The following is a 27,000-nucleotide window of genomic DNA, read 5'->3' as shown; positions in this document are numbered from 1 at the left end:
TGGCTGCCCGGGGCCAGAGGGGACGGGGGATGGGGAGTGACTATAGGGGGTGCAGGGTTTCTTTCTGGGGGGACGTGAATGCTCCACAATTGATTGCGGGATGGCTCACAGTCTGTGAATAAACTAAACCCGCTGCGTGTGCACCTTAAACAAGTGAAGCGTATGTGTCAGTTACATCCCTGTAAAGCTGATGGGAAAGGAGGTGCCACGTGCGAGCTCCAGGCTCACGGCCCCAGCCCTGGGGGCTCCGGGCCACCCACCCCGCGAAGGGCAAAGGTGGGGGTGCGAGTCATTCTCCAGAGGGTGCGGGCTGAGGCTGGGATACTCTCACCCTGGATGTCAGCTGACAGGACGCTGGCGCTGGAGGGAAGAGGGAAGGGGACCACCGGACCAGGGTGACAAAGGCAAAGACCACAACTCAGCAGCCCCTGCAGAGTTTAACTCCTCACTCGCCGCTCTGCAGCCTGGGGCAAGTGGTTTAACCTCTCTGACTGTAGTGTCCTCTTCTGAATAAATGGCGGTGACCCTGTTCCCAGTCCTCACAGGCCACTGTCAGGCTCAATGAGTTAATTTCTGTGGACACGTCGAACTGGGTTTGGTGCATCCTGAGTGCTTGGAAAACAATACTATGGCAGTACTAGCCATCATTTCTATTCTTGCTGGGAGGGAGGCCCTGAGTGCCGTCCTGGTTCTGCCCGTGGGAAATATCCTCTGCTTGTGCGGTTAAGTCAGGGTTTGCAAAGCAACCTCCCTCCGCCCACCTTACCACCCCCCTCCCCACCTCTCAGCCTCTTATGCCCACGGCAGTCCAGGGCCCTGCGAGGTAGCATAGATCCGGACAGGAGAACCGGCCCTCCTTTGCCATAATGCGTTCATCTGTCGAATGAGGGAATGAGATCAAAAGAAATCTAAGGTCCCCGAGGCTCACCCTCTTTCTGAAATTTCTGAAGACCCCACCTGCCCCCTGGCGTCGCGCACCCCCTGAGCAGCTGCCTTTGGCCCCAGGATTCCCACCCCCACCCACTTGCCCAGGGCCCTGTGGCCTCATTCGCAACACCTGCCTTTTCTAGTCCCTTAGGGGCAGGAGCCCACCTCTCTCCCTTGCCTCCCCCATGCCTGGTGGCTTAGGGTGGGCTCAACTGAGTGTCTACCTTGACCCAGGCCCCGGCCCAGGTTCACCCTGGGCTGGCTGAGTGGCCTTGGGCAAGTCCTGTCTCTGGACCTCAGTTTCTCCCATTGTAAAACAAACCGTGTGTCTCTTTGTCTTCTGGAGGAGAGCGGTGAACCCTAGCATCTAAGGGCAGTAAAGGGCCTTAAATGGCCCTGAGTTCAATCCCAGACCGATGCTTGAGGACCCCTCCCACACCCAGGCTGTGCTTGCATACCTCTGAAGTGACAGGGAGCTCACTGCCTCCCCAAGCAACTCAGTCCATTTGCTTGACAATAGCACGAAGCCTCAGTTTCTCCACGTGCAGACGGCAGTGATGACACCTGCCTGTGAGGTCACTGGAAAGATCCCTACTGCGTAAGCCAAAGATCCTGGCACGCACGAGCGTTTGCCTCACACCAGCCTTGCTCGTTCTCGGGGAGTAGGTGCTATCATCATCCCCATTTTTTCAGATGAAATTTTCGGAGGCACAGAGAGGCTAAGGAACTTGTCTGAGGTCACACAGTGAGTGTGACGGGTACCTCACATCTCCCACAAGGGCCCTGGCTCTGCAGCGCAGCCGCCTCCCCACGACAGTGCGGGCCTGAGCCCCAACACCCTCTTAGGCTCCATGTCTGTTGTCATTTCCAGCACCCTGCGCCTGCCATATTGCCTCTGGTGCTCCCTGTGCCCAGCCAGCACCCTGGGGTGTCTCCTCAGCAGGTTTGCACAGGACAGCAAGGTGACCAGAATCTGGGCCCTCTGACCTCCCTCCCTCCCCCACAGCGACTCGGTTCCACGGAGCATGACTGGACAGAAGCTGCCCTCCCCTCCTGCCCTGTCCAGCTGGCATCCACGGGCAGGCGACAGGGCAGTGCTGCTGGCAGTGGGCCGAGAGGAGCCAGCCGCGGGCTGTGAGGCACGGCAGTCCTGGCTCTGCACAGAATGCAGCCCCGGGGTCAGCCTCCGAAACCACACAGGGAGCCCCTCCCGGCCCCTGGTGAGCTGGTGAGGGGTCTGGGACGAGTCAGGAGCCACTGCGGGGTGCAGGGTAGCCCTGAAACTTGCAGCCACAATCTGCGAGGGTGCAGGCCCCAGTTCAGCCCGTGTGATGCTGGGTGAACTCCTTAACCTCACTGTGCCTGTTTCTCCATCTGTAAAATGGGCACAGGGTAGCTGCTGTCTCATAAGGCTGCTGTGATAATTTACTATGAACTAACACACGCAAAGGGCTTGGCACAGTGCCTAGCACGGAGTCCAGCCCGGGGAGTGGGAGCCGCTGGTATTATCATTCAGCTCCATCCTTCCTGTTCATAAATATTTAGGCAGCGTTGAACTCAGTATTGCTTCACAACAAAGTGCTCCAAAACTTAGTGGCTTCAGACAGTCAACATTTATTCTCCCTCACAGTGTCTGAGGACCAGGAACTGGGAAGTGGCTTAGCTGGGTGGCCCCGGTCTCTCATGGGGCTGTGGGCAGGATGTGGGTCAAGGGCACGGTCGTCCAAAGGCTGGACGGGAGCGGGAGGCTCCACCCCCAAGAGGGCTCGTGCCCCCAGCTGGCGAGATCACGCGGGCTGCTGGTGGGAGCCCCAATTCTGGCCACGTGGACTTTGCCACAGGGCTGCTTGAGTGTCATCACAACATGGCAGCGGCTTCTCCCAGGGCAAGTGACCCCAGAGAGCCAGGCGGAAGCTGCGCTGTCTTTTATGACCCAGCCCAGAAGTCACACGCTGGCCTTTGCGCAATGCCCTGTCGGTGACACAGGTCCTCTGCTCAGTGTGGGAGGGGACTGCACAAAGGTGTGGACGCCAGGCTCTCTGGGGACCCTCTGGGCGGCAGGACACACTGTGTTTGCGTTGGGGATGAAACGTGAGGGAAATCACAGTCCTTGGTCTTCCAGTCGAGTGTGACGAGTGTATTTGTGAATGTGTTTGTGTGTGCACATCAGGTACAAAAACCAACAGAGAAAACTCGAAGAAACAGCTGGAGACACATTCTATGAAGAAAACAAACAGGGTGGCAGGACGGCGTGTAACAGAGGGTTACAGGGGAGGCCTTGTCAAGGGGGAGGCTCTGGGATCGAGGCCCGAGGATGAAACATGTCCCCCAGGGCCAGGGAGAGGGGAAGGTGCGTTCCAGGAGAGGCAGCACGTGGCAGCCCCTGGAGCCAGGCTGCAGTACCCATTCGCCTCCCTCTTGGACTTCAGTTTCCTCCTCTATCAAAGGGCACACCCAGTTACTAGGGAGGCTGGGGCAGGAGGATCGCTTGAGCCCAGGAGTTGGAGGTTGCAGTGAGCTATGATGACTCCACTGCACTCTAGCCCTGGTGACAGAGTGAGACCTGTCTCCAAATAAATAAATAAAAATACAAGGGAATAATAACAGTTTCTGCCTCCTATGGGGTTGGAGGGATAACGTGAGTGAAGTCCTTAGTGCCTGGCCCTAGGTGCTCAGAAATGTGTGTGTCATTGTCGTTATTCAGCAGTGGCTGCAAAGATGACAAAGACCTGGCCCCAGCTGTAGGGGAGGCCTAGCATTTCCTAACGGTGATCTCACCTAATCCAAGGCAGTTATCTAGAGTGGGGGAGAAAGGACGGGTGGGAGCACAGCTGGGGGAGGGGAGGGGGAGGGTGATCTTCCTGAGCCAAGGACAGGTGCCTGAAAAAGCTTCCCCCAGGATGACACAAGCAGTCTGGTGAGCCGAGGCAGGGGGACAGGGAGTGGGGGACCTTCCAGGCAGGTGGCACGGGCTGTGGGGGAGCCGCAGGGTCTGAAGGGGCAGCAGGCGGCTCGGTGTAGTTCCGGGGAGCTGAAACCCCGGGTCTCTGTGGACATGAGGAACGATGGGGGGGAACAGGCCAGCATGACGAAGTGGGGCACCTTTACTGTCACACTTGGGTGGGCTTCTTTGTGGAGTGGGGATCAATGAGCAGTGTGGGGGGCTGTAGACAGACAGATTGGTGTTGTAGAAGCTTCCCCATGGCTGCAGGGAGGGGGTGGGCAGTGAGGCCAGCGCAACACGGGCCAGCCAAGAGATGGGGAGGCCCGGCCCAGGGCAGCAGGTGGGGGAACAGGGAGCCCCAGAGGGGAAAGGAGGAGCCGGGGGGTGGGAAGGAGGAGAAGACCTCCCACCCTTGCAGACCCTGGCCAAGTCCCTCCTCCCATCCTGCGGGCCATCCTGATGGGCTCCCTCCGTCCTCTCCCTGCCCTCAGACACAGTGTCCCCAGCCCTAGGGAAACACGGGATACACATGGGGTCGCGGGGCCTCTCCAGCACTCTGTGTTGTAGTCCTTACTATTTCACTGGTGGCTGCCAGTTGCGGAGTCCCTGCTGCGTTCCAGGCACCACACACATGCACACACACCCCATTTCATGTAAGCCTCACAGTAACCTAGCAAGGTAGGCATGATGCCTCCCATTTTACACATGAGAATCTTGAGGACTGGAGAGGCTGAGGAATTTGTCCAAAGTCACACAGCTAGTAAGAGAGAGTCAGGATTTCACCAGATTAGCTAACATATGGAAAGTGTTTGCACTAGTGCCTGGCGCATAGTAGGCATTCAATAAATGCTAGCCACGCCACTATTTTTTTTTTTTTAATAGAGACGGGGTTTCACTCTGTTGCCTAGGCTGGGGCGCAGTGGCTTTTCACAGATGTGATCGTAGCTCACTGCAGCCTCGGGCTCCTGGGCTCAGGCGATCCTCCCTCCTCAGCCTCCCGAGTAGCTGGGACTACAGGCACTCGCCACCGCACCCTCCCCTTCCACTATTTTTGTTGGTATCATCAGCTGGATCTGTCTGGCTGCAGAGCCCACGGCCCTCTGGGAAGCCATACGGATTTATCTTGTCCAGTCTCCTGGTCTGTTATTTCTTCGTCCCCACTGGGCTGTGGGACCCTGCAGAGCAGGAACCAGGTCTGCTTGGTCTGTGGGTCCGGAGCACAGGTCCCTGATGGCTTGTTGAATGAATGAATAATATTAATCTATCAAGCTCCTTGAAGGCAAGGACTGTGTTTATCTCTCAGAATCACAAGGTCTCTCCAGCCATGTTTGTCCCTAAGAATTGTGAGATTTCCTATGGAAGAGCCCTGCTGACCCCTTCAGCCAGGACAGTCTGTGTCCTTTCCCAGCCTCCTCCCTCCCTTCCTCGGGAACGGGCCCATAACCCAGCTCCTGCCAGCCATGCCCTCCTCCTGGTCCCAGCCCACTTGTCCTGGCCTCCCAGGGGCTGGACAGGCTCCCTGCTCAGGCTCAGGCCAAGCCCCAACTCCTGCTGCTCCCTCCAGCCACCTGGGTCTGCCCCTGACTGGCTGGTGTGTCATTCCACTCTCTGAGCCTCGGTTTCCTTAGCTGCAAAACGAGGACAACCGTTTTTGATCACTTTTAGCTCATCTTTCGATTTACCACCAAGATCCAGCTGGGTGGAGGCTGAGGACTTCCCGTGTCAGCATCTCTCCCTGCGTCTCTGGGTCCCCAGGCTCCTGGGGGAAGAAGCGTGTCTCTTCAAGGCCACTAGATGGCACCCGCGGGTCACCCGTCTCCCTGCAGGCTGACCTCGGGAGGAATCCCACCTCTGGGATTACGCCCCAAGGACCTCAGCCACCTTCCTCCTCCCTCTGGCAGGAGCCCCTGAAAATTTGCCCGCTGGCAGAGACAGGAGGTACAGGGGTTAGGGAAGGGTTTGGGGGTCAGACAAATTTGCACTTGGGAGTTCCAAGCCGAGCTGTCCTCTTAGGGAACGTCCTGGATCTCTGCTTGGCAGTGAACTTGCTGAGTGACCCTGGGCATGTCCCGCGACCTCTTGGAGACTTCAGGTTCTTCCTCTGTGAAACAGGATAACGAGTCTTTTCTCCTAGGCACCACGGAAACTGAATGAGACTGGGCACGTAAAATGTCCCTTCTGCCTCCTGGCACGGAGCAAGCGTCAATGAGCACTATCTGTCACCAGTCATTAGCAGGACTTTGCAATTTAGTATCACACCTCAGAGCCTCCTCTGGAAAGAACGTTAGGCAGGAGGCCCAGAGGTCTGCGTCTGCAATCGACTGTTCCTGCACTGTGTGACCTTTGGCAGGTCACTTCCTGTCTCTGGTCTTTTGCTTGGCCTCAGCCAGCCTCAGGAGGCTGCAAGTGTCATGGAAAAACAAGGGCTTGGGAATCAGACAGACTTTAGTGTGAACCCCGCCCACTTCTCCTCTTCCCAGCTGTGAGACCTTGGTCTCTCTGGGCATGTATGCTAATTACCTGATTCTTGTGATTATTTGTTCTAAATCTGTCTTCTTGGCTGTGTTGTAAATTCCGCAGGCCCATGTCTGTGTGGCTCATCTGCATAAACTCAACGCTCAGCTCAGCGTCTGGCACCAAGTCCTCGGTAAACAAGAGCTGTTACATAGCGTGGCTGTTACTGCCGACACTCGTTCAGTGACAGTAGCAGGCACTGCGTGCAGAGCTGTCCCTACGTTATCTCCAACAATCCTCGGGCTTTAGCCCTATTTGATAGATGAGGAAACTGAGGGCCAAGGAGGTTGGGTCCTTGCCCAAGTGACACAGCAGCACGGTAACAGGAACTGGGATTTGAACCTGAGCTCCTCAGCGCCGTGGGCAGATGTAGCAAGATGAATAATGGCCCTCCGGAGATGCACGCATCCTGTCCCCCAGAACACCGTGAATGTCGCCTTACACGGCAAAGGGAACTTCGCAGGTGTGATTCAGTGCAGGATCTCGAGATAGGGGCCTTATCCTGGATTATCCCGTGGCCCGATGTAATCCCAAGGATCTTTCTAGGAGGAGGCGGGAGTGTCAGAGTGGGAGGAACGAGAGGAGACCACGGAAGCAGAAGGAGAAAGAGCATTTGAGGTGAGGACGAAGGCAGTATCCATGCTGGAAAAGACAGGGAAACCAGCCTTGCTCACACTTTTGACCCAGCGAGATGGATTTTGGACTTCTGGCCTCCAGAGCGGTAAGGTAATAAATGTGCGTTGTTTTAAGCTACCAAGTTCATGGTAATTTGTTACAGAAGCAGTAGGAAGGTAATACACAGACAACTGAGGTAATGTACGAAAGCACGTGGCATACAGTTGAAGCTCACTAAATGCTCTTTGTTTCCCAGCACGAACCCTCTCTCCTCTTCCAGCTACAACAGAACGGCAGAGGGGGAAGGGACCTCCAGGATATTCTAGCTCAGCGGGCCCATTTTGCAGACCTGATGCCTGAGGCCAGAGATAGGGAACAACTTGCCCCTGTCATGCAGAGGTGAGTGGGGCCAGGAGTGTCTCCCGCGCAGGTCCTGGGGCTGCTCAGTCTGTGCTCTAGCGCTGGGCAGCCTGGGGGAAATCATCTAGTCCAAACCCAGTCCCCAAGTGAGGGCACAAGCTCAGAGCTGCCCAAGAGATCGGCAACTGCACGCCAAGCTGCCAGAGTGTGTGCAGGCCCAGAGCCCCCGTGGGTCCTCCTGTTCAGAAGGCCCATCCCTCCCCCTCTTGAGCACGGCTCCTCCGTGTTTGTCCCCAGCAGGCAGGGCCAGCGGGGTCTGGGAAAGCCACGTCAGGGGCCAGCCCAGCTGTGGCGGAGGAATGGGGGAGAGTGGCTCCTTAGCAGCCTTCAGCCTGGGAAAACGCTGCGGCCTTCCTGTCCCCACCCAGCCTGCCCCTCCCAGGCGGCCCTGACCCCACAGCTGTGAAAAGTCCCCTGGAGGCAGCGTCCAGTGGAGCTGGGAGGAAAGAGGGCCCAGGAAGGAGGAACTTGATTTCTGATCCCCAGCTGTTAGCGGCATTACCCTGGCTTATCCTAAACTGAGCCTGGGGCCCTGGGCTTGTCGGAGGGACCAAGGAGTCCCACTGGCTCGCTCAGGCACCTGGACACACAGCTGGCACCATAACACCCAGCGACATCATTCTTTACATGAAGCATTCACACCCACCGCTCAATTCTAACAACAGCCCTGCCAAGGTGAGCCTACTATTGTCCCATTTTAGGGATGAGGAAACTGAGGCTCGGAGAGAAGAAGGGACTTGCCAGGGTCAAGGTCCCATGGTGGCAGTGCTGGGATTCTGCTAACTCCATAAGCTCTCGTGGGAGAGCTCTCGTTCTGGCCCTGACCTTGCTGTGGGACCTTACACAAACTCCTTCTCTGAGCCTCCGCTTTCTCATCTGTAAGTGGGCAGATAAGAACAGCGTCTAACTCGTAGGGGCACCGTGTGGAATAAATGAGTGAGCACTGTGCCCGTTGCGTGGTAAACACCCCATGATTGCCTACCCATACATATCACACAGCAGTCACTGGATCACCGAAAACAATACTGAGCGCGCACCGTGTTCCAGAAACCCGACAGACACACGTCCCTGCCCTCGGGGCTGACACGCTGGTTTGGGGGAAGACAGCCAATAAACACGATAAAGAAGCACATTAGAGAGTGGGTTAGAGAGTAGTAAGCGCAGGTGGGGTGAGAGGGATGTGGGCTGGGGGCGGAGGCCATACAGGAAGGGAGGGGGTGGCCACGTGGGCCCCTGGGGAGGAGCCTGCCAGGCAGAGGGAAGAGTGAGCAAGGTGGAGGCCTGGCACATTCAAACAGCACCCAAGGGGCCAATGTGGCCCCAGCTGGGCAGAGGTGGGTCTGGGGCCGTGGCAGGGGGAGAAACCAGAGAGATGGGGGGAGGGGCAGAGCCTGCCTGTCCCTCAGCGAATGGGACATTTTGTTCTTCTGGCCCAGATCCGGGGAGTCCCCAGGGGCACACTCTGGGATTGCCCTTGCTAAAGGCCTCTCCAGCTGAGGTCCCTTCCCACCGTGTGTGGCAGAAGCTGTGCTGTCCATGGCTCTGGTGGTGGGACGCAGGGCCCCCCACCAAGGGGGTGCACGCGGTGTTGAGTGTGCGTGTGAGTGTGGGCCTGGACCAGTCTTTTTCCTGGTCGCCTTGCTCCCTAGGGCTCCCATTCCAAGCATGGACTTTGGGTTCCTATAAGCGACTGTTCACGGCCCCACCTCCAGGGTCGCCCTGGGGGAGCAAGCAGGATGTCCACGGCGGTTCTGTAGCTGCAGCTGTCAGATCCTCGGCTTCATTCAAGGGGAAGGACCATCCGCCATCCACCCGCAGCCTGCCCTTCTGTCCATCCACCTCTCTATCTGCCTGCCCACCTACCCAGTGACTCCACCCACAGATCCACCTATCCATCCACTGGGCTGAACAACCAACAGTCTTTCTGTGCAGTTGCTGTGGGCCCATCCTCCCATCCATCCATCCATCCATCCAATCATCCATCCATCTATCCATGCATCCATCCATCCATTATACACTCTCTCTCATCCACCTATTGTTCTGCCCCCAAATTTATCTCTCTGCCTGTTCATTGGTCCATCCATCCATACACCCATCCATCTTCCTCCCATCCATCCATCTCTCCACCCCACTTCCCACTTCTCTTCCAACCAGCTTGTTGGCCTGTCTGTTGGTCCATCCCCCCATTCAGGGGACATTTATGGAGGCCTTTCCTGTGTGGTCAGCGCTGTAATAACAACATCTGTAGTAATAGCTTCCCATCACGGAACATTTGTTTTATGCCAAGCACTTTGCCTGCATTCTCATTTAATCCTCACATCAACCTACCCCTATTTGACAAATGAGGAGAAAATGCTAGACAATTGCAAATAGACAGTTGTCCAAATGCTTAATTGTAATAGCAACTTTGCGAGGTAGACACCATCACCATGGTGCAAATGCAGAAACCGGCAGTGCCGTTTGCCTGGAGGCCTAGCACTGAGGAAGGGCAGCCAGGCTTTGACCCCGAGCTCCCCACTCCTTCTCTCTGACCCCCACTGTCTGAGCTGCAGCCTGGGCATCGAGGCCCCGGTTTCCAGTCCTGGCCCCTGCTGAGTCAGGCTTGGGCCTCCGTTTCCTTGCCTGCAGGCTGGGGAGTGGCTTTAGACACGCCAGGATCTCTGCAGCCCGTCCTTCCTTTCTCCCTGCCTCCTCCTCATGAAGAGCCCGGAGCGTCTAGCGGAGGAGCTGGGCCGGGTGAGCTCTGAGTCTCAGACGCAGCTTGGCCCAAAGTGGACCCACGTGTGGCGACATTTCACTCACTCACTCAACAGATACCCTTCCCTGAGTGTGCCCCGTGTCGGAGCCCTGCCCTGGGGACCCAGGGCCAAGCAGCACACAGCCAGGGGGAAGAGAGCAGGAAGGGGAGAGTCACATCTGCCACCAGCCTGCTGTGGGACCTCACTGCTTCCCTCGGTTTTCTCATCTGCACAGTGGGCTAGTAATGCCCACCTCAGGGGGTCAAATGAAGTAAATGTGAACACACCCAGCACCTCTCTGCTCTCCCTTCCCGCCAGGAAGCAACAGGGTTGGACTTGAGTGGAGGTCCCCAGGGCAGACTGGTGCGGGGGCCCTGGGCAGGAACCCCCCGGAACCGCATGCGTGTGTGCACGTGCAATCTTCCCCCAGAAGGTCCTTATCTTTCATCAGATCCTGGAGGGGTCCGTGACCTCGTTACTAATGACGATGAAAAGTGGTTCCTGAGCGCTGACGCTGAGTCAGAGCAGTGCCGGGCTCTTAGCACACCTTACCTCACTTAACCTCAGTAGACAGCAGACCCAACAGTGGCGGAGCTCAGGCATTCCGGAGCCTCGCTATCTGGGGTCCAGTCCTGGCCCCATTACTTCCCAGCTGGGTGACCTTGGGCAGGTTGCCTAACCACTCTGTGCCTCAGTTTCTTCAGACCTAAATAAGGATGACACCAGCATCTGCTTCCTAAGGTTGCTTGGAGGATTAATCACAGGTGCAGAGCTTAGAACCATGCCTGTCCCTGAGTAATGCTCAATGCGTATCTGCCAACGTGGATGAGGAATTGGAGGCTCCGGGAGGTACAGGAACTTGTCTGGGGTCAAGCAGCCAGCAGAGCCCGGATGCCGATACACGGGAGCCCTTGTACATGCTCAGGGTGTGACCTCGAGAGGACCCTGACCCGAGCCCCACCCCGATTCCGGCATCCAGGCCTCTGGATTTTATTCTTGTCTGATCCAGACAAAGTGGGAGGCTGGCCTGGCTGGTCCGTGACGTTTCCTGCCATTTCTGACCCTGGGGGCTTCTCTGTGGGCATCGTCATGGGGGTCGCTGACCCGGCAGGCTGACCCCCCTCCAGAGAAGCTGGGACAGGAGAGACCCGGGGAGCAAGAGCACGTGCAGCCCCTGAACGTGTGCGCAGCCCTGCCCCACCCCCCCGGCCGCCCACGGGGTGCAGCTCCCAGGGCTCCCTGCACAGGCACCCCCGCAGGCGCTGCTCCCTCCGGGTGCCGTGTGACACCAGGGGGTGGCGTGGGAGGGAGGAGGAGATGAGCTCCAGCTGACTGACAGCTTTCCCTCTGGGGAACGCGGGGAGCCCCGGGGCTGCAGCCCTCAGAGCTTTGAACAGACTAGCAAACAGAGCTGTGCTCCGCTGGGTCACTCCCCAGCTTAGTGTGAGCTGGGCAAGCATCTGTCTCTGGGCCTCAGTTTGCTCATCCACAGAATGGGGGCAACAATTGCTCCTTTATCCTCCGGCCGTGGTGACAGTGACAGTAGGACGTGTATGTGAAAACACCTAGCAGACGCTCGATGCCGCCACTTACTTCCCACCCCTGTTCCCCTGTGAAGGCTGAGAGGGTCTCAGGCCTGACATGAGAAGTGGTGTCCTTTGGCATCTTGTTGCAGGGACAGGAGTTTAGCTGTGGCAATGGCTGGAGGCCCGGGGTGGACTGGGGTGTCCTGTGCAGTGAAGAAACCGGGGTCTTGACGTCAGGGCAACTGCTGAAGACCACTCGCTCTGCAAGCCCGGGCTCAGTGCATGAGGTCCTCAGCCCGCGCTAGGCCTCGGTCTGCCCTTTCATCACCAGGGTCCCCGAGACCCCGGCCCGCTGTAACATCCTGTGAGCCGGGTGGCATCTCAAAGCCTACAGGGCTGGGGAGTCTATAGGGCAAAACCTGGGGCTGGGGAGGGTGAAGTTGGGGGGCCTCCTCCCCACCCTGCACATTTGCTCATTCGACACTCCTTCAACAAACACCCATTGGGCACCTACTGTGCGCCAGGTTCTGGGTGCTGGGGACGCAGCAATGAATGAGGCCGCTACCTGCTGGAGCTGATGTTCTGGTGGGGCCGTTGGACTCCAGACAGCAGGGAACGATGAGAACAATGAAGGAAAACCAAGCGTCAGGAGGAGATGTGGGGTCACTGGGGTGCTCATTAGGTAGGAGGGTCAGAGAAGGCCTCTTCCTGGGGGAGACATTTGAGCAGGACCCTGACAGAAGTCAGCTGGGAGCCACACGGACATCTGGGGCAAGTGCAAAGCCCTGGGCTGTACCTGCCTGGCGTGTTGGAGCCCGGCGAGAAGGCACTGGGCCTGGGCAAGGAGCCAGGAGGTGAGGGCGGAGGGGCAAGGTAGGGGAAGGGGGTGATGTGGAGCCCTGTAGGGACCCTGGGCTTGGAGGGGCTGGGGAGGGGTCCCCCAGGCCCAGCCTTGCCCCACAGGGCTGGGGAGGGGGTCATTCTTTGGGTCACTCCTCTGAGACCCCTGCCCTCCAGGGCAGCCGGCAACTTGAACTTAGAAGACGGGGCAAGAACACGCCCTTGAAACTCTGAGTCCAGCTGAAGAGCCTTCAAGCAGTATGGGGCCACCTGGTGCAGTCCCCTTGGGGCTGCCCACCTTGCACACCTTGCAGATGAAGAAGGTGAGGCTCAGAGAGGGGCAGCGACCTCCCCAAGACCCCCAGCCAAGCCGTGTACCTGAATCCCAAGCACACTCTTCCCGCTCTGCCATCCTACGGCTCTTTTTCAAAATGATGTTTGTGAAAATTAGTCTCAGTAAAGACAGCTAAAAAAGATGGGTTGGGGATGTTTTTAGCTGCCTGTAAGCCAGATAAAAGGTTCTGTTGTTGCAAAACTGCTTTTCTTGTGTATGCTATAAGCATCCATTAATTTCACAAATTATCCAGCCTCACCAAGCAGAAATGATGGGTGGCTTTTTGGATTTGAGATGAAGATGGGTTTTTGTGTGTGTGCTGTTGATGATGGTTTACTTATGACAGGAACCTTTTCCTGCCTTCAGTGTAACATCTTACATTTCAAGGAGGCAGGGACCATTTCTTTTTGATCCACGCAGCCCTGGCAGAGCAGGTGCACCGTTAGCATTTACTGAAGAGGAGGTTTTCCCGGGTGGCTACAACTGTGCGATCTTCTATCTTCACATGTGGGTGGATAGGAATACAGTGTGCGTGTTGAGTGAATGAATGAATTTGGGCCGACAAAGGCATGACTTCAAGCTGCAAGTAGCCAAGAACCACCAGTTTGTGATCTCTGGCTAAGGTAAAGAGGAGAAGTGGTATTTTTAAGGGAGATCACAAGGTGAGTAAATAGCTGAAAAGTTGGCAAAAGAAATTCCAAATTTGGGTTCCCATGCTCTGAGAATAATCCAACGCCCGCCTGCAGAGCTAAGATGCAGTCACCTCGAAGCTAGAAGGGGTCTGTATTAGTTTTCACCAGGTCATACTGCATCACAAACAACCCCCCAAATCAGTTTCTTGCAGCAATAAATACTTATTTCTCACCCCCGTTGCATGGCCGTGGCGGGGAGAACAGTCAACGGCTGCTGCAAGCTCAGGTCCCGGCTGTGGTCAGGGTCAGGCCTGCCCCGTGTGTCCCTCGTGCCAGGGCCCAGGTGGGACGGGGTGGCAGAGGGCAGGAGCACAAGAGGGAGGGGGAAAGTGAGAGGTGAAGCCACGTGTATATCTGGAAGCATAAACAGATACACAGGCCACATTCGGGAGGTCAAATACAGTCACCATGGCCAAGCTGGCCTCAACGGGCAGAGCTGGTGATAAATATTTGCTAAACAAAGACACACTTTGCTACCAGAATTTAGGGAACAGTGGGTCCAGTAGATTTAAACTGTTCTTGGAGAAGCCTTGGGTTCCTCTCCAACCACCATGGGCCACAGCGAGTGCGGGGAGCAGGGCATACAAGTGGACGGGCTCCCACCTTCAACACCACCACCTGTTTATCTGTTGGGTTGTGATGTAAGTTTTCATTTGAAAGTTGCTTTAAAAAATGATAAATTAAAAAAAAAAAACCCAATGGCCAAATACAATTCCCCCATATTAGAGAGAGGAAGATCAGAGGCCCAGGAGGAGATATGTATGAAGCTGACCAGTGTCAGAGCCAGGACATGTACACAGCAAGAGAACTCTACATACAGCACCCCAGGCCAACAGGTATTCATACATTCATTCAACAAACACTTGCCACCCAATAACTCTGGGCAAAATTTTGACAATCACAGCATTCTTCTCCATTCACTCTGCATCTTGACAACCTACTTTGTGCCTGATTCATTCATTTGACTCAACAAATATTTTCTGAGGACCTACCATACATAAGGCCATACTTTAGGCACCAGGGATATAGCAGTGAATGAAACCAATTTTCTGACCTATGGAATTGGCATTCTAGGGGAGACAGATAATAAATAGAACAGGCTGGATATATAAAGTGCAATAGGTGCTGTGAAGAAAGCTAGCAGAGAGAGGGAGTAGAGAGTGCCCAGGGGGTTATTTTGGACAGAGGAGCTAGGAAGGCCTCTTTGAACAGATGGGATTTAAGCAGAGATGTGGGTGAAGTGAGAGATGAAACCACGTGTGTATCTGGAAGAATACACAGATGCACAAAGTGGATTAGACAAAGCCAGTGTGAAAGCCTATACTTGTATACTTGTGTGCTGCCCATGCCTGCATGTATGTGTGCTGCCCATGCCTGCATGTATGTGTGCTGCCCATGCCTGCATGTGTGTGTGCTGCCCATGCCTGCGTGTATGTGTGCTGCCCATGCCTGCGTGTATGTGTGCTGCCCATGTCTGCATGTGTGTGTGCTGCCCATGCCTGCGTGTATGTGTGCTGCCCATGCCTGCATGTATGTGTGCTGCCTGTGCCTGCATGTATGTGTGCTGCCCATGCCTGCATGCGTGTGTGCTGCCCATGCCTGCATGTATGTGTGCTGCCTGTGCCTGCATGCGTGTGTGCTGCCCATGCCTGCATGTATGTGTGCTGCCTGTGCCTGCATGCGTGTGTGCTGCCCATGCCTGCATGCGTGTGTGCTGCCCATGCCTGCATGCGTGTGAGCTGCCCGTGCCTGCATGTGTGTGTGCTGCCCATGCCTGCATGCGTGTGTGCTGCCCATACCTGCATGTATGTGTGCTGCCCATGCCTGCATGTGTGTGAGCTGCCTGTGCCTGCATGCGTGTGTGCTGCCTGTGCCTGCATGTGTGTGTGCTGCCCATGGCTGTGTGTTGGAGACACTGCAAGAAGGCTCGGGTGGGAAAGTAGCGCCGATGAGGCCAATGTGGCCGGTGCCTCGGAGGCCCTGGGAAAGAGCTGGGGTTTGCTGCTGAGCGAGGTGGGAAGCCTGCGGAAGGCTGGGCTCAGGGAGAGGTGTGATCTGCATTGCGTGGCGTGAAGCACCGAGAGCAGGAGACCTAGGAAGGTGGCCCTTGCTGCTGTGTGGGGGTGGGTTGCCGCGGCTCAGAGGGGCTGAGGGCTGCTGTCGGCATGCAGTCCTGCCACCAAGGGCAGACTCTCCGAGGGGGCCAGGATGGCCAACGGCAGTCGGCAGTCGGCGGAGGGGGGAGGGGCACCGTCCTGCTGCTGCTCCACCTGCAGCTGAGGGAGCTGGAGCAGGAACAGCGAGGCTGAGGGTCGGAGGGGCCGGAACCAGCCTGGAGGTGGGTGGTGGCAGCTCCCAGGGGTGACGGAGAGCAGAACGCACAGTCCCTCTGAGGCGGTGCCAAGGTCCTGAGAGCTCTCATTGGCTGGAAGCCTGCCCGGGGCTGCTGGCCGGGATGCGAAAGCCTCCCAGGTGCCGGCCTCTCGGGATGATTGCACAGGATGACGGGGCTGCTGAGCCGTGATTCTAGCCTCGCTCAGGGCCCGGCTGCACTGGCCACCTAATTCCTCCCTGATCTTTCTTCTTTCCATCAATCTCCTGTCCCGTTTTCCCCTTGATGAATTTAATGAGGTCCTTGGAGGCTGGGTATTCTTCCCTATTTTATTTGCACCTGCTGCCTAACCTCGGTTGAACCATCACCGCCCCAGGAAGCCTCCCACGTCCCTCCACTGAGGGCCGACCCTGTTGTGCACAGTGACAGCCCTTGCGACAGTCATGAGGTTCCCTTTTCCTGTGTGCTGATTTGACTGCTGTCCGTCTGTCCTACTCGAAGATGAGCTCCACGAGGGCTGTCTTTCATTCTGGGGGGTGAGCTGGGGGGCCCCCGTGGTCTCCTCTACCCCAGCTAGTCCCAGACACACAGTAGCCCAGTCGATGTGAGTTCCTGCCACCAGGTGTTTCCGAGTCCTGCCTCTGGGATCAGGATCCTGAGGTTGGGGGGCAGGGAGCCCAAGACCCCTTTCCTGAGCTTTCCAAGTGGCCCAGCCCCTGGCCAGGACGGATCTGACGCAGCAGCTGTGACTGGTGGCTGTCATCCCTCCTCTGCTGACCTGTTCCGTGGGCGGCTCTTCATCAGAGACTCACGGACCCAGAGCAGATCACAGCGGTGTCTGTCACCCACTGACAGTGCGCCCCGCCAGGGCACAGCGCTCTGGGGTGACGTCGTTTGAGTTTTTTGTTCTGACCTGACGTCAGGTTGGGGGTCTCATCTCTGGCACTTTTCTGAAAGTGAATATGAGAGGCCCAGCCACAGGCAGAAGCTCTCTGTGGATGGAAAGAAAACATTCAGGCAACGGCCTGCAGGTCTCTGCGAGCCCGGGCCCACCAGGCAGGGAGGAGGAAGAGTAGGAAAGGGTGGGAAAATCAAACCTTTTTGGAGCATTAAGGCCAGGAGGGATTTTAGGGTCTGATTCAAGCCCCTTGCTTTACAGTTGAGGAAACCTGGGCCTTGGGAGAGGGAGAGACCCGGAGCCCGACCACCCAGCTAAGCTGCTCCCGGATTCCTGATCCACAGAAATGCACGAGAGAACAAAGGTTCGTTGTTGTTTCCAGCCACTAAGTTTTGGGGCAATTTGTTCCATAGCAATAGGTGACTAATATAATCACCGGCCTTATCCTGCCAAATGTGGCTTCCACGCGCCTTTGGCTGCTACTCAAACTCCATTGATCCCCAAAGCATGAAGATTTCCCAGTGGCTTTGGGAAAGGACGTCATCCAACGTGGATGAACACGCTCATCCCGGGGAGTTTGGAGTCGATAATGAGATAAGGCAGACGAGAGCGGAGCTGGGGAGAGGGGCCCAGGCCTGGGAGTGGAGCCCCAGGCAGGGTCTGGCCGCTGCCGCTTGCCAGCCACACGACTCTGACGGTGACTCAGCCTCCCCGGGCCTCGGTTCCTCGTGTGTCTAATCCTTAGCTGACAGCATCACTGTGAGGTTGACAATCTGTTCCCCCAACAGCAGCCAGAAGGAGCTTGTTAAATTGCAAATCCGATCATGTCACTCCAGTGCTTAAAATTTGTCAGTGGCTTCGCGTTGCTGGGATAAAGGCGACAGGCCCAGCTGGCCGGCACCACCCCCTGCCCAGCTGGGCTGCGCTCCCCCCACCTCTCCCGCACCCCCGCTCCCAGCTGTTCCCCACGCGGCTGTCCTTGGGTTTCTCGAAGGCGCCACTTTCGATCTGGCCATGGGGCCTGTGGCCTGCGTGGGGTTTCTCCACCCGGCACACGGCTCCCTCCCGCCTGCTAGCTGCCGCCGCAGGTGCTCAGGTGGCTCTCATGCCCTGGGCATCGCTCTCGCAATGACAGGTGGGTTTGGATCCACGAGTGTCTGCCTCCCCCAGGTCACCGAGTGCCGCACGGGCAGGGCCCCTCAGGCAGCGCGGGCACGTTGCAGGCACAGACGTGCTTGTGTGGGGTGGATGGATGAACAAACAAAGGTGCCTAGTGCTGTGCAAATATTTGTTCTCGTCCACTCCTCCCTCTCCCGACTTCACTCCAACCTTAGCAGCTCCGAGGGGTCAGGACGCAGGCAAATGCTTACAGACTTCTGCTGGTTCTCAACTTGGCTGAGCATTGCAACTACCTGTAGGGTTTTCCAAAAACACTGATGACTGCATCCTATCCTCAGAGAGCGTGGTACAGACTGGGGGTGCGCTGGACATCAGGATGGCTGGACTGCTCCAGGCCAACCTTCAGGTCCCTGCCCCGGGCAGCAGGGAGACAGGGGCTGGCAGAGCCGTGTCACCTGAAGACTGCAGACTGTCCCTGTCTAGGGCTGTGGGCTATGAACAATGAGAGCGAAGTGCCAGACACTGCTGTAAGGACTCCTTTTAGTCAACTCACGCAATCCTCGGAAGAGCCTCACAAAGAGGATGGTGTTGTTATCCCCATTTCCTAGATGGGGAGACTGAGGCATGGGGTTATCAAGTAACTCGCACATAGTTACCCAGCCACTAGGTGGCAGAGCCAGGATTTGAATCCAGGTGGTCTAGCTTCAGGGTCCAGGTGCTCGGCCGCCACCCCACATTGCCAGGGAGAGGTACCCACTCACTGTCGTCATACTAGTGATTGTTTCCCATCCCCTGAGGGGCTGGTGGGGGCGGGGCTGCTGCCCATCTGTCCTTTTCCAAAAGGATGTGACTTGAGCCACCAGCAGAGTGGAGATTAGACAGGCTCAGCCTGACCCATTCCGGGCTGGGCGTCTCGGGCACCCAAAGCCTTTCCCTGGTGATACAGCCCATTGTCAGCCTTAGAAAGAGACAGGTCACTATGGAAACCTCAGGACTCCACCGTACAACCGGCTGGCTTCAAGGAAACCTTTTCTTGGTTCTGTCTGGGGCTCTGCTGTGAGGCAGCCAGGGGCCTCCAGCTAATTGGGTCCCTGTTTGGACACGATGTCAGGCCAACTCCAGTGCTCCGCAGCAGCCGGGAGGCACCCTCCCTCTGGCCCGCTGTGCGCACACGGAGACGCCCTTCCCAGCCCTCCCGTGGGAGGGTGTGTTGGTGGGGGAGGTCTGCGGCTGATTGACATGTGGGGTTGAGTCTTTAATTAAAGCTTGCTTCGTGTGCCAGTCAGAAGAAAAGAAAGTTCAACTCAAAGCCAGGGTCTTTATCCTGAGCATGATTTCAAGAGCCCTTCCCATGAGGGGGAGTGTGACCTTGTCTGGTAGCTGTGCCGAGATCTTTCTGAGGCCTTTCCAATCTGTTTCTGAGCCCTGCATCTGACAGCGTGGCGTCAGCATGCAGACCTGGCCGCGGGACCACACGCTGACAGTCAGCGCTGGGCTGACCTTTAATGATCACCAGATCTGCAGTTCTCACCCCTGGTGTCCCGCTGGAATCACCTGGGCAGCTTTTTAAAAATATCCACGTCTGGGCCTCAGCCTTGTCTAATTAAATAAAATCTCTGAGTGGCGCCCGGGCCCGGGTACTCTGTGCAAGCCCTGCCTGTGGTTTTGATGTGCAACCAGGGCTGAGGACAAATCTAACCCCCTCTTTGTACAGAGGGGGAAACTGAGGCTCCAAGAGGTGAAAGGTCTTGCCCTGGGCAGTGGGCTGCTCAGAGGCGTGCAGGGTCAGCTCTCCATCCTGCTGACCACCCCAGCCCCAAAGCTGGGGGGAGGGTGAGGAAATGGCTCAGAGAGCGGAGGGGGGTGGCTAGGTGGCGGGGGAGCAGAGCCAAAGACAGAGGGGGCCGGCTCTGAGAGGACGATGTCGTGGCCATCCCAGCCAGGGCAGTGGGTGCAGAAGAGTGACAGAATTTCTAGTAAAGGTGCAGTCTCAGGCCAGCAGCATCAGCATCACCTAGGATCTTACTAGAAAGACTCTTAGTTCGGCCCTCGACCTGCCGAATCAGAGTCTGCGTTTTACCAGGATCCCCAGGCAACTCACAGCACATTCAAGACTGAGAAACACCCCCCCCACCCCCGTGGGACCGACTCTGGGAGGGAGCTGCGACCGTGACCGTGGGTTCTAGTTGCACGACCCCAGGAAAGTTCTCTTGACTTCTCTAGGCCCCAGTTTCTTCGCCTGTGTACGGGATAACGGAACCTGAAAATGCTAAAGCTGGAAGGGCCAGAGATGGGGAGCGAGTTGACCGAACCCACACAGCGAAGAGTGGTGGGGCCGCAGGCAGCAGCAAGAGCACGGGGTCCAGCCCCGCGTGTCTCCTGCCGTGTTGCCTCCTTGCGGGGACACGGAGATGGCGGGGTGCTGCAGGCATGACGAACACGGCCAGGAGGCCTCCGAGTTCCTTGGATTTGCCATCTTTCTCAAGCAGCTTCATTGCTAGAAATCACATCTCCCATCTCTAAACCCCAGGGATTTGGTTTCCGTCCCATGTCTTTATGATCTAAAAAAATAACAAGAGATATCAAAACAAAAGTTTGTGCTGAGGAAGTGAAGTCATTTGAAGTCGGGGGAGGAGAATAATGTGTCTACCTTCCTCCTCCTCCTTACTTGTTCTTGGCAGAGCCTGTGGGCGTGCCTGTGCCCGCTGTGCCTATGCATGCATGCATGTTGTGTGTGCTGATGTGCATGCGTGTGCAAGCATCCGCATGCCTGTGCATGTGCTTATGTGGCTGTAAAGGCATGCATGAGCCTCTGTTATGCACGGTGTTGCGCAATTCTGTGTGCACTGTGTGCATGTATGTATATGTGATGATAGGAGTGTGCACATGTGTGGGTACCTACATGTACACGTGTGTGCGGCACATGCCTGTCTGTGCATGTGTATGTGTGTGCGTGTGCACTCATGGGTACATGTGCAAATGCACGTGCCCGTGTGAGCATGCACACGTGCATTTGTGCACATGTGTGCAAGTGTGTATGTGCATGCGTGTTAGGTGGCATGGGACATTAGATGACGTGAAGGCTGTACTGGGGAGTAGGGAGAGATTGGAAAGCCCAGGAAATCCTTGGCCCTCAAGGATTTAACACACAATTCTGGGTCACTTCAAATAACCCAAATGTCTGTGGCAGGTAATAATTTATAATTTTAATGGGGCAAAAACATCAGTGTGGAACAGAGCTAGTGAGTGAGCCTCGATGGCCACCCCGCAGTGAATGCGAAATGGCTCAAAAGAATCCCAATTACTAGCGCTAATAGTGGAAAGAAAGATGAAGACATCTGAGAATTTAATGGCTGTTGGTCTGAAAACTACAAGCAGGGAGTGGATTAAAGAGCGGAGAGCTGAACTTGGCCCTGGCTTGAATCTTTGGCTCCAAACGAGCCCACCATATGCTGCTCTCAGTGGAAACCAGGGACAGTGATCCCGCGCACAGCCGGGGCCCCTGCAGCCCGCGCACAGAACAGCACAGAGCCGCTCTGTGAGGCGGCTGCCGCAGGCGAGGTGGATGAGTGGCGGAACATGTGTTATTAACCGTGGAAGTGGCTTTGGTCTTGTCTCCATAGTCATTAGCCGTCCAGGAGAGTAGCTTAACATTCCAGTTGCACGTTGCTCCTTTTTAGAGGGCTGGTTTATGCTGGAGACAGGATTTCCCGGTGTGAGATTCTGGAAGATCTCATCTTATTTCGTGTGAATGTCAAGGGCCCACGGTAATTGTAAGTAAGTATCAGAACAAACTGGGGGCAGCTGGGTGGAGCCAAACTTAGAAACGTAGGCAAATTATTAATAATAGTATTTTAATGGCTCATCTATATTGAAAGCTCACGATACATCATGTGCTGGCCTAAGAGCTTTTATGTTAGCTATAATTACGCTTATATTAAGTAGAATAATGTGATTCCTGACCTCTAGAAGTGCTTCCTGGTAAAATTCTACAAAGCCTTAAGAGGCAACTAAAATTGTTACTTCCTCTGAGAAACGTTTTCTACCCGTGTTAGCAATTACGTCCCTAAATTGCTGTGCCTGTCCGTCCCTCCTCCGCCCCCCAGATTCCCTGAGGACCTTATTCATCCGTCCCCAGCACCCAGAGCTGCCCGGGCACAGGGGGAGCTCCGTCTCTGTGAAGTGAGTATTAAATGTCACAGGAAGATTGTCCCTGTGAATTCCACTCCCCACCTCCCTGGACTGCAGCCTTCCTCTCCGCTCATTTCTCATTTAGGATAAAACTGCTTTGGGCTTTTCTACTTCAGGTTCAATTTCCTGTAAAAACATTAGAGAGCTGAGTTCTCTCTTGGGGACCCGCCTCTGTCCCCAGCAGGCAGCGCACCAGGAAGCCAGTGGCCTTGGAAGGCGGGACAAAGGCTTCCCTGAGGCTCAGGCTGGGCCCCATCACGGGCACAGCCCCCTCCCGCCTCCTCCTGGGAGGTCACCATCTCTCCCCAGGGTCACCCTCCACCTGTGCCCTGGGCCCCAGCCCTCTTCCCGCACCTCCAGAGACCCCCCTGCAGCAGTCGTCCGTCCTTCTGCCCCGCGTCACCTCCTCCTCTTCTGCGTCTTCCTCAGCAGCATTCCAGTGAGTTCAGGTCTCTCCGTCTTAATGAATGATGGTAGCGCAGCCAGCGATCCTTCTAGAACCCTCGCCCCCTCTAGTTTGCCCCATGATTCTCTTCTGTTTGCGCAGCTGTGCTTATTTAAACGCTGTGAAAAGAGAGAAAAGGATGCTCTCCGCTCCCTCCCCTTATAATGCGATGCCACCTGCCTCCATGACCTTGGCTCCAAGTCTCCACTGACCTTTGTGTCACAAGCCCAGTAGACACCCTTCAGCCCCCTTCTTGGCAGCTTTTGACACCAGAGACCATTTATTTCTTCTCAAACCTTCCCGTTCCCACACTTGCCATGACCCGCAGTCTGGTTTTCCGCCTGCCTCTTCTTTTTACCACCTTCAACTTCCCGTCTCTGCTGTTCCCCTAAATCGTGGGGTTCCTCCGGGTGCCCTCCTCACCGTGTGGTCTGGTCGACACTCTCTCCAGGGCTGACATAGCCCCAGATCTGCTGCTGTGGTCAGACTAAGCTTCAGACCTCACAGGCCGGCTCCTAACAGTCAATTGCACTTGAAGTTCACACCGGTGCCACAAACGCCACCCATGTCTTCTCCCTCTTGTCACCTACCACATGAGGCCTTCCAGGCCACACCCTCTTCTCCTGGAGCCCCACTGGGTGACGGGCACCATGTCCACCAGCTGTGCACACGGCAACGCTGAGCCCCACCTTTGCCTTCCCGCCCACACCGGGGAGATGCCAGGGCTTCCCTTCTGCCCCTTGGAACCCGCCGGCTCACTAACCTCATGCCGGGTCGCCAGAGAGGCTCTTTCATGCCACCAGCTCCCACCTGGATAACTGTAGTCCCCTCTGCCCTCCCCCGCCTCCTTCCATGCCCCTCCAACCCACCCCCTGCAGCCAGACACCCAGAGGGGTATCTGACGATGCCTCTCTCCTCCCTCATCCATCCACTCCTGACATATTTACCGAAGACCTACTGCGTGCCAGGCGCTGTGCTATGCTGGGAGGACCTGCACTTAGTCTCCTGTATTCACATCCCCGCAGAAGGCACACGCTGTAAACAAACACATCACACAAAGTCTAGGGGTGATAAATGTTATCAGGAAGACACAGCAGGGGAGAAGGGGAGAGTGACGATGGATTAGACGGGAGATCTCAGGTACAGAGGTCGGGGAGGCTTCTCTGAGTAGGCAACATCGAGCAGAGATGTGAATGGAGTGAGCCAGTGAGCCAGCAGAATCCCAGCGACGTACAGTCAAGGCAGAGAGAACGGCAAGGGCAAAGGCCAAGCCACCCATCCCCAGTGGCCGGCCGCAAGTCCCACTGGCACAGAAATCATTATGGCTGGTGCTTATTACGTGCCAGGCACCACTCCAAACATTTTACAAGTATTATTTCATTTAACCCTCAGAACCACCCAATGAGATGGTGGTGTTATTATACCTATGTTACAAAAGAGGAAACTGAGTCATGGAGAAGACATGGGTAAGGCAAGGGTGATGACTGCCATAGGCAACAATTCTGAGATGCTGGAAAGCAAAACCCTCAGGAAGCAAGATAAACTACATTTTCATGTAATATTTTAAAAATAAAAATTAATGTGAAAAATCTACAATGAATAAAATGTCGAAATTTTAAATAAAGACAGGATCAGTATTGAAGTCATGTCCAGCCTAGACTACTCAAACCGCAATTGACCTGGAGACCCGCAAGCCCAAGGAGAAATGCTTGCTGAGAACTACTGAATTTTGGCGTGGTTTTGTGACACGGCATTATTGCAGCAATAGCTGACAAATACAAACAGTAATTTGCCTAAGGACCCTCCGCTGGCAAATGGCGGAGCTGAGATTTGAACCCAGGCAGTCTCAGATCAGAGTCCATGTTATTGGCAAGTACAGTGCTCTGCCTCTGGCTGAGGGGCACAGTAAGGTGTATGTGCAGGATACCTGGGTTGCGTCAATCCTTACACTGGATTCCAACTCGCCTTCCTCCTCGGTGATTGGCTTCCTGGATGAGGCGGGGACCCCTCTGGGAGCCCCTTTTACCTACTGGATGACTCTGGTCCTGGCACCTTCATTCTGGCTGACACTCTAAGAAGGCTGACCTCAGATTTCAAAGCAAGACCAACGGCAAAATGTTCCACGTATATGGCCAAGAACCAGCTTACTTGAGTCTTGTACTTCTCACCTTTGTCAAAGATACACGAGAGTCAGCAGAGACCGGATTTCTCCGGAAAGAGAATTGCTGGAGAGAGAGCACTGTCGTGTGCTGCAAGAGCATCTGCCCCTCAGCTCCAGCCCAGAGAGCCGGATGTGTGTCCCTGAGCTAGGGGCTCTGTGGACCACTGTCTGCTCTCTGTCGAATAAATCTCCCTGGAGACAGACTGGCTGGGTTGGATGCTAAAGATTCCAGTAGACGCAGATCCACGTACACTCTTAGAGTTGACAGGGGTAGAGGATGTGAGCTTCATACGGACCGATGTGGGGGTGCCTTAGGCCCTGTCCGAGAGAGCATATTGCGGGGCAAAAGGCCTCAGCACAGAGAATGGAAAGACCTCAGAAGACTCCTTGGGGCTGCAGAGGACCAAGCAATGAACCCAGCTAGAGCTGGCAGAACTGCGCGACACCCTGCAGGCCGGAGGTGCCTGGTGATGGCAGATGGTCTCTGAAGAATCCACAATTACCTGAGATTTTAATGCCATCGTTAAACATCTGCCACGCTCCCAGCACGACACCATCTTCCCTCGGTGCTGCAGTAACTGGGCAAGGAGGGACGTCCCCGCTCTCCTGGCCTCTTCTCCCTCCACCCGCAAGAATGGAGGGGAGAGAAACCGGAAGTAGCTAAAGGGAAAGTGAGCCAGAAAAGTGAACCGTCCGCCTTTCTCTTCCCTGGTTTCCAGCCTAGAAAACCTGGTTTCCAGTAGACCACAGCTGGAGGAAGGAGGGAAAGTCTTTTCTTTGAATGAAGACCAGAACTTCAGTTATCACATGGGCCAGGGAATTTTGTTTGAGACTATATTTGCCATGGAAAATGTCTATGGTATATTCTGTTTTCTAAGAGAGATGAGAAAAGCCATGGGACGGTCCAAGTGTTCACCCAGGGACGGGGGAAGGGGGTGGATATGAGTAAACACTCAGGGCCAATCTAGAGAAGCCGCGGGAGCCTAGAGCTGCTCTCTGAGTTGTCTCCTGAGTGGGGCTTGTCTGAAGTCAGACTGTGTCCCGAGGCTGGGCCCGCGGCGTGGGGTGGCCGGGTGGAGATGTTGGGCCAGCCAGATCTCTCCTCCTTTTTCCACAGTAAAGAGTCGCACCTGGGCATGGGGACACCTAGCAAAGAGCCCCATCCCTCGGGACTTTGCATAGGTAGGTGGGGTCACACGACTGAGCTCCTGCCAGTGGAAGTGACGTGTGCATGGTCCTGAATATGGCAGGTGTACATCTCCCACACTCCCTTCCCCTACCCTCCAGCTGAACCCGAATGTCACCATGCAGATGGTGACAAGGTCCTAGAGGTGGAGGGGCCTGAAGATGGAAGAAACCTGGGTGCCTGAAGGACCAGGTGGAGCAGAGAGTCTTTTCCATGAAGAAGTCAAGTTCTTCTCCTGCTACGGTGGCTCAGCCTCTCACCGTGAGTGGTAGAGCACCCCACTCTCTGGGTTCCCTGAAGCACATTCAGACATTGCACCCCAACCTCAGCTGGCTCAGTTATGAAAGCCCTGGAGGCAACACATGCTTTGGAATCAGACACAAATTCTAGTCCAGCTCTGTCTCTTCCTGGCTGTGCAATCTTGGGCAAGTGACTTGACCTCTCTGACCTCCATTTCCTCTTACTATAAAGGGATTCATAGCCCTTCCACATAGCTTTGCCATGAGAAGCCAATGAGAGGATGCAGGTAAAAGGCCCAGCACAGTGCTCGGCACAGAGTAAGGTCTTCATGGAAGGCCAGGTACTTCCCCTCCCCCATTCCTGGCAGCTGAGCCCCTGGCCGGCCTCCCATCGGCCCCCACCGGGCCGTGACGCAGACTGAAGTTTTTCTTTTGAGTAAGTGACAGGTTCAGGGAGGCGGAACAGAACTAGCACTCGGAGTTCACAGCGCAGAATTCTCTGAACGTAGATTCCTCAGCTCCCTTCCTGGGGCCGGGGGATTAGCCCGTTATCCCGGGCTTGTCTCAAAATGGTCTCACGGTGAGGGGAATTTTCCTACAACCTTGTTCTACCCTCCATCCCAGGACTAAGACGACATTTGCCAGGAAGTCTCTCTCCTCTGCCACGGCCGGCCTTGGCTTTTAACCCCATTCCAGGGCGAGAACTGGGATGCAGGCGCGGGGACTGCGGCTGGGGCTGGGGCTGGAGCGAGCGTGTTCTGTTTAGTAATGATCGGAATGCTGTGCACAATGCAAAAGGAATATTAATTCCTCCTCTCAGAGAACATCAGGGCTGCGAGGGGCTGCTGGGGTGCATCTGGTCCAGCCGCCTTCCCCCAC

Source organism: Eulemur rufifrons, chromosome 16 (genome assembly GCF_041146395.1).
Source record: "Eulemur rufifrons isolate Redbay chromosome 16, OSU_ERuf_1, whole genome shotgun sequence".
Taxonomy (NCBI): domain Eukaryota; kingdom Metazoa; phylum Chordata; class Mammalia; order Primates; family Lemuridae; genus Eulemur; species Eulemur rufifrons.
Note: the sequence above shows the minus strand (reverse complement) of the source record.